Source organism: Cherax quadricarinatus, chromosome 92 (assembly GCF_038502225.1).
Source record: "Cherax quadricarinatus isolate ZL_2023a chromosome 92, ASM3850222v1, whole genome shotgun sequence".
NCBI lineage: Eukaryota > Metazoa > Arthropoda > Malacostraca > Decapoda > Parastacidae > Cherax > Cherax quadricarinatus.
In genome coordinates this window covers 1,841,268-1,849,198 of record NC_091383.1, presented here as the reverse complement: position 1 = coordinate 1,849,198, position 7,931 = coordinate 1,841,268, and positions in this window count along the sequence as shown.

Genomic DNA, 7,931 nt, shown 5'->3' with positions numbered 1-7,931 from the left:
GACCTTTGGAGAGAGTGGTCCTTTGGAGAGGGTGGACCTTTGGAGAGAGTGGATCTTTGGAGATAGTGGACCTTTGGAGAGAGTGGTCCTTTGGAGAGAGTGGACCTTTGGAGAGAGTGGTCCTTTGGAGAGAGTGGACCTTTGGAGAGAGTGGTCCTTTGGAGAGAGTGGACCTTTGGAGAGAGTGGACCTTTGGAGAGAGTGGACCTTTGGAGAGAGTGGTCCTTTGGAGAGAGTGGACCTTTGGAGAGAGTGGACCTTTGGAAAGAGTGGTCCTTTGGAGAGGGTGGACCTTAGGAGAGAGTGGACCTTTGGAGAGGGTGGACCTTTGGAGAGAGTGGATCTTTGGAGATAGTGGACCTTTGGAGAGAGTGGACCTTTGGAGATAGTGGTCCTTTGGAGAGAGTGGACCTTTGGAGAGAGTGGTCCTTTGGAGAGAGTGGTCCTTTGGAGAGAGTGGTTCTTTGGAGAGAGTGGTCCTTTGGAGAGAGTGGATCTTTGGAGAGAGTGGTCCTTTGGAGAGAGTGGTTCTTTGGAGAGAGTGGTTCTTTGGAGAGAGTGGTTCTTTGGAGAGAGTGGTCCTTTGGAGAGAGTGGTTCTTTGGAGAGAGTGGTTCTTTGGAGAGAGTGGTCCTTTGGAGAGAGTGGACCTTTGGAGAGAGTGGTCCTTTGGAGAGAGCTTGTGAACAGTGTGTCGTCCAGGGAGGTAATACTCTCGTAGTCGTGCTGTACAAAGCTTTGTTAAATGTTTTGCACTCTGGTAGTGGACAGAGCTGTCGAGTTATGTGTACGTTGTTTCTCACCCTACCCAGGATGCCACCCACAACAGTCAACTAACATTCAGGTACCTATTTACTGCTAGGTGAACAGTGCCGGCAGGTGCATTAACACATGCCTACCGCCCCCAGGATACAACCCCGGTGCTTCGGTTGTGAGCTAGAGGCGTTACCACTGGGCTACATTACAGAAATAAACATCTAATCATCCAGAGAGACATCCAATCATCCAGAGAGACATCCAATCATCCAGAGAGACATCCAATCATCCAGAGAGACATCCAATCATCCAGAGAGACATCCAATCATCCAGAGAGACATCCAATCATCCAGAGAGACATCCAATCATCCAGAGAGACATCCAATCATCCAGAGAGACATCCAATCATCCAGAGAGACATCCAATCATCCAGAGAGACATCCAATCATCCAGAGAGACATCCAATCATCCAGAGAGACATTCAATCATCCAGAGAGACATCCAATCATCCAGAGAGACATCCAATCATCCAGAGAGACATTAATTATCCACAGAGACATCCAATCATCCAGAGAGACATCCAATCATCCAGAGAGACATTCAATCATCCAGAGAGACATCCAATCATCCAGAGAGACATCCAATCATCCAGAGAGACATCCAATCATCCAGAGAGACATCCAATCATCCAGAGAGACATCCAATCATCCAGAGAGACATCCAATCATCCAGAGAGACATCCAATTATCCACAGAGACATCCAATCATCCAGAGAGACATTCAATCATCCAGAGAGACATCCAATCATCCAGAGAGACATCCAATCATCCAGAGAGACATCCAATCATCCAGAGAGACATTCAATCATCCAGAGAGACATCCAATCATCCAGAGAGACATCCAATCATCCAGAGAGACATCCAATCATCCAGAGAGACATCCAATCATCCAGAGAGACATTCAATCATCCAGAGAGACATCCAATCATCCAGAGAGACATCCAATCATCCAGAGAGACATCCAATTATCCACAGAGACATCCAATCATCCAGAGAGACATCCAACCATCCAGAGAGACATTCAATCATCCAGAGAGACATCCAATCATCCAGAGAGACATCCAATCATCCAGAGAGACATCCAATCATCCAGAGAGACATCCAATCATCCAGAGAGACATCCAATCATCCAGAGAGACATCCAATCATCCAGAGAGACATCCAATTATCCACAGAGACATCCAATCATCCAGAGAGACATCCAATCATCCAGAGAGACATCCAATCATCCAGAGAGACATCCAATCATCCAGAGAGACATCCAATTATCCACAGAGACATCCAATCATCCAGAGAGACATCCAATCATCCAGAGAGACATCCAATCATCCAGAGAGACATCCAATCATCTAGAGAGACATCCAATCATCCACAGAGACATCCAATCATCCAGAGAGACATCTAATCATCCAGAGAGACATCCAATCATCCAGAGAGACATCCAATCATCCAATGAGACATCCAATCATCCAGAGAGACATCCAATCATCCAGAGAGACATCCAATCATCCAGAGAGACATCCAATCATCCATAGAGACATCCAATCATCCATAGAGACATCCAATCATCCAGAGAGACATTCAATCATCCAGAGAGACATCCAATCATCCACAGAGACATCCAATCGTCCAAAGAGACATCCAATTATCCAGAGAGACATCCAATCATCCAGAGAGACATCCAATCATCCAGAGAGACATCCAATCATCCAGAGAGACATCCAATCATCCAGAGAGACATCCAATCATCCAGAGAGACATCCAATCATCCAGAGAGACATTCAATCATCCAGAGAGACAACCAATCATCCAGAGAGACATCCAATCATCCAGAGAGACATCCAATCATCCAGAGAGACATCCAATCATCCAGAGAGACATCCAATCATCCAGAGAGACATCCAATCATCCAGAGAGATATCCAATCATCCAGAGAGACATTAAATCATCCAGAGAGACATCCAATCATCCAGAGAGACATCCAATCATCCAGAGACATCCAATCATCCAGAGAGACATCAAATCATCCAGAGAGACATCAAATCATCCAGAGAGACATCCAATCATCCAGAGAGACATCCAATCATCCAGAGAGGCATCCAATCATCCAGAGAAATCGGCTTGATGACAATGGAGGACAGGAGGGTCAGGGGAGACAGGATAACGACATTCAAAATACTGCGTGGAATAAAGTGGACAGAGACACGATGTTCCAAAGATGTGACACAGCAACAAGGGGACACAGCAACAAGGGCACACAGCAACAAGGGGACACAGCAACAAGGGGACACAGCAACAAGGGGACACAGCAACAACGGGACACAGCAACAAGGGGACACAGCAACAAGGGGACACAGCAACAAGGGGACACAATAACAAGGTGACACAACAACAAGGGGACACAGCAACAAGGGGACACAGCAACAAGGGGACACAATAACAAGGTGACACAACAACAAGGGGACACAGCAACAAGGGGACACAGCAACAAGGGGACACAATAACAAGGTGACACAACAACAAGGGGACACAGCAACAAGGGTACACAACAACAAGGGGACACAGCAACAAGGGGACACAGCAACAAGGGGACACAGCAACAAGGGGACACAGCAACAAGGGGACACAGCAACAAGGGGACACAATAACAAGGTGACACAACAACAAGGGGACACAGCAACAAGGGGACACAGCAACAAGGGGACACAATAACAAGGTGACACAACAACAAGGGGACACAGCAACAAGGGTACACAACAACAAGGGGACACAGCAACAAGGGGACACAGCAACAAGGGGACACAGCAACAAGGGGACACAGCAACAACGGGACACAGCAACAAGGGGACACAGCAACAAGGGGACACAACAACAAGGGGACACAACAACAAGGGGACACAGCAACAAGGGGACACAGCAACAAGGGCACACAGCAACAAGGGGACACAGCAACAAGGGGACACAGCAACAAGGGGACACAGCAACAACGGGACACAGCAACAAGGGGACACAGCAACAAGGGGACACAACAACAAGGGGACACAACAACAAGGGGACACAACAACAAGGGGACACAGCAACAAGGGGACACAGCAACAAGGGGACACAGCAACAAGGGGACACAGCAACAAGGGGACACAGCAACAAGGGGACACAGCAACAAGGGGACACAGCAACAAGGGGACACAGCAACAAGGGGACACAGCAACAAGGGGACACAGCAACAAGGGGACACAGCAACAAGGGGACACAGCAACAAGGGGACACAGCAACAAGGGGACACAGCAACAAGGGGACACAGCAACAAGGGGACACACCAACAAGGGGACACAGCAACAAGGGGACACAACTGGAAGTTGAAGACTCAGATGAGTCACAGGGATGTTAGGAAGTATTTCTTCAGTCACAGAGTTGTCAGGAAGTGGAATAGTCTGGGTAGTGATGTAGTGGAGGCAGGATCCATACATAGCTTTAAGAAGAGGCATGATGAAGCTCATGGAGCAGGAAGAGTGACCTAGTAGCGACCAGTGAAGAGGCGGGGCCAGGAGCTATGACTCGACCCCTACAACCACAATTAAATGAATTTGGTGAATTAGAGACATCGAATTAACCAGAGAAACAACCAACTAAATCCCACTGGATATATACAGAAAATCTCGTACTGGCCAATCGCTGTCTCAAAAAATTAGTTCTCTCTCTCTCTCTCTCTCTCTCTCTCTCTCTCTCTCTCTCTCTCTCTCTCTCTCTCTCTCTCTCTCTCTCTCTCTCTCTCTTCAACTATTTCAACAACTGTCTCATCTCTAATAATCTCTTTCACTGCCACAATGTGAAAAAAATAATTAACTTTCCACTGGCCTCATTTTGCGACCCTGACTCCCCTTGTATGGACCAGTAGGCCTCCTGCAGTGCAATCACACTCTCCAGCGTTTACGATCAGGGCAAATTACTAGCCCAGGAGGTTTAAGCTGTGGAAATGCTAGCGCACTCAGTTCACGCACTGGGGTCCTTGGTTCGATTTCCGGTACGGCTGGAAACATTAGGACGTGTGCCCTTAAGACATCTGCTGTCTATGTTCACCTAGCAGGTAAGTAGGTGCCTGGGTGTTAGTGGACTGGTGTGGGTCGCATCCTGGGTGTTAGTGGACTGGTGTGGGTCACATCCTGGGTGTTAGTGGACTGGTGTGGGTCACATCCTGGGTGTTAGTGGACTGGTGTGGGTCGCATCCTGGGTGTTAGTGGACTGGTGTGGGTCGCATCCTGGGTGTTAGTGGACTGGTGTGGGTCGCATCCTGGGTGTTAGTGGACTGGTGTGGGTCACATCCTGGGTGTTAGTGGACTGGTGTGGGTCGCATCCTGGGTGTTAGTGGACTGGTGTGGGTCGCATCCTGGGTGTTAGTGGACTGGTGTGGGTCGCATCCTGGGTGTTAGTGGACTGGTGTGGGTCGCATCCTGGGTGTTAGTGGACTGGTGTGGGTCGCATCCTGGGTGTTAGTGGACTGGTGTGGGTCACATCCTGGGTGTTAGTGGACTGGTGTGGGTCACATCCTGGGTGTTAGTGGACTGGTGTGGGTCGCATCCTGGGTGTTAGTGGACTGGTGTGGGTCGCATCCTGGGACAAAACTGACCTAATTTACGGGAAAAGCTCAGCATAACAAGCGGCTTTCTGTATAGTAGTATGTCACTGATGTCAGCTATGGTCTGTATACCTTGTACATGTACTTGTATACCTTGTACATGTACTTGTATACCTTGTACATGTACTTGTATACCTTGTACATGTACTTGTATACCTTGTACATGTACTTGTATACCTAGTCCACTAACACCCAGGATATGACCCACACCAGTCCACTAATACCCAGGATGTGACCCACACCAGTCCAGTAGTAACACCCAGGATGCGACCCACACCAGTCCACTAACACCCAGAATGTGACCCACACCAGTCCACTAACACCCAGGATGTGACCCACACCAGTCCACTAACACCCTGGATGTGACCCACACCAGTCCACTAACACCCAGGATGTGACCCACACCAGTCCACTAACACCCAGGATGTGACCCACACCAGTCCACTAATACCCAGGATGTGACCCACACCAGTCCAGTAGTAACACCCAGGATGCGACCCACACCAGTCCACTAACACCCAGAATGTGACCCACACCAGTCCACTAACACCCAGGATGTGACCCACACCAGTCCACTAACACCCTGGATGTGACCCACACCAGTCCACTAACACCCAGGATGTGACCCACACCAGTCCACTAACACCCAGGATGTGACCCACACCAGTCCACTAATACCCAGGATGTGACCCACACCAGTCCAGTAGTAACACCCAGGATGCGACCCACACCAGTCCACTAACACCCAGAATGTGACCCACACCAGTCCACTAACACCCAGGATGTGACCCACACCAGTCCACTAACACCCTGGATGTGACCCACACCAGTTCAGTAACACCTAGGATGCGACCCACGCCAGTCCACTAACACCCAGGATGTGACCCACACAAGTCCACTAACACCCAGGATGTGACCCACACCAGTCCAGTAACACCCAGGATGCGACCCACACCAGTCGACCAATTTTACTGATAGTTAAACAGGAACAACAAGGTAAGGAAACACGCTCAATGTTTCCACCCCGCCGGGAATCGAACCCGGACGCTCAGCGTGTAAAGCGAGATCTTTTCCTTCCAGGCCACGAGCCATCTTAAGTATGTACTGAAGTGAGTTTATTTAGGCACAAGTACACATAAGTACACTTATACCAGGACACTATTAAGATGGTGACCGAGGGGACTGAAGCACCATCACCAGGACACTATTAAGATGGTGACCGAGGGGACTGAAGCACCATCACCAGGACACTATTAAGATGGTGACCGAGGGGACTGAAGCACCATCACCAGGACACTATTAAGATGGTGACCGAGGGGACTGAAGCACCATCACCAGGACACTATTAAGATGGTGACCGAGGGGACTGAAGCACCATCACCAGGACACTATTAAGATGGTGACCGAGGAGACTGAAGCACCATCACCAGGACACTATTAAGATGGTGACCGAGGGGACTGAAGCACCATCACCAGGACACTATTAAGATGATGACCGAGGGGACTGAAGCACCATCACCAGGACACTATTAAGATGGTGACCGAGGGGACTGAATCACCATCACCAGGACACTATTAAGATGGTGACCGAGGGGACTGAAGCACCATCACCAGGACACTATTAAGATGGTGACCGAGGGGACTGAAGCACCATCACCAGGACACTATTAAGATGGTGACCGAGGAGACTGAAGCACCATCACCAGGACACTATTAAGATGGTGACCGAGGGGACTGAAGCACCATCACCAGGACACTATTAAGATGGTGACCGAGGGGACTGAAGCACCATCACCAGGACACTATTAAGATGGTGACCGAGGGGACTGAAGCACCATCACCAGGACACTATTAAGATGGTGACCGAGGGGACTGAAGCACCATCACCAGGACACTATTAAGATGGTGACCGAGGGGACTGAAGCACCATCACCAGGACACTATTAAGATGGTGACCGAGGGGACTGAAGCACCATCACCAGGACACTATTAAGATGGTGACCGAGGGGACTGAAGCACCATCACCATGACACTATTAAGATGGTGACCGAGGGGACTGAAGCACCATCACCAGGACACTATTAAGATGGTGACCGAGGGGACTGAAGCACCATCACCAGGACACTATTTAGATGGTGACCGAGAGGACTGAAGCACCATCACCAGGACACTATTAAGATGGTGACCGAGGGGACTGAAGCACCATCACCAGGACACTATTAAGATGGTGACCGAGGGGACTGAAGCACCATCACCAGGACACTATTAAGATGGTGACCGAGGGGACTGAAGCACCATCACCAGGACACTATTAAGATGGTGACCGAGGGGACTGAAGCACCATCACCAGGACACTATTAAGATGGTGACCGAGGGGACTGAAGCACCATCACCAGGACACTATTAAGATGGTGACCGAGGGGACTGAAGCACCATCACCAGGACACTATTAAGATGGTGACCGAGGGGACTGAAGCACCATCA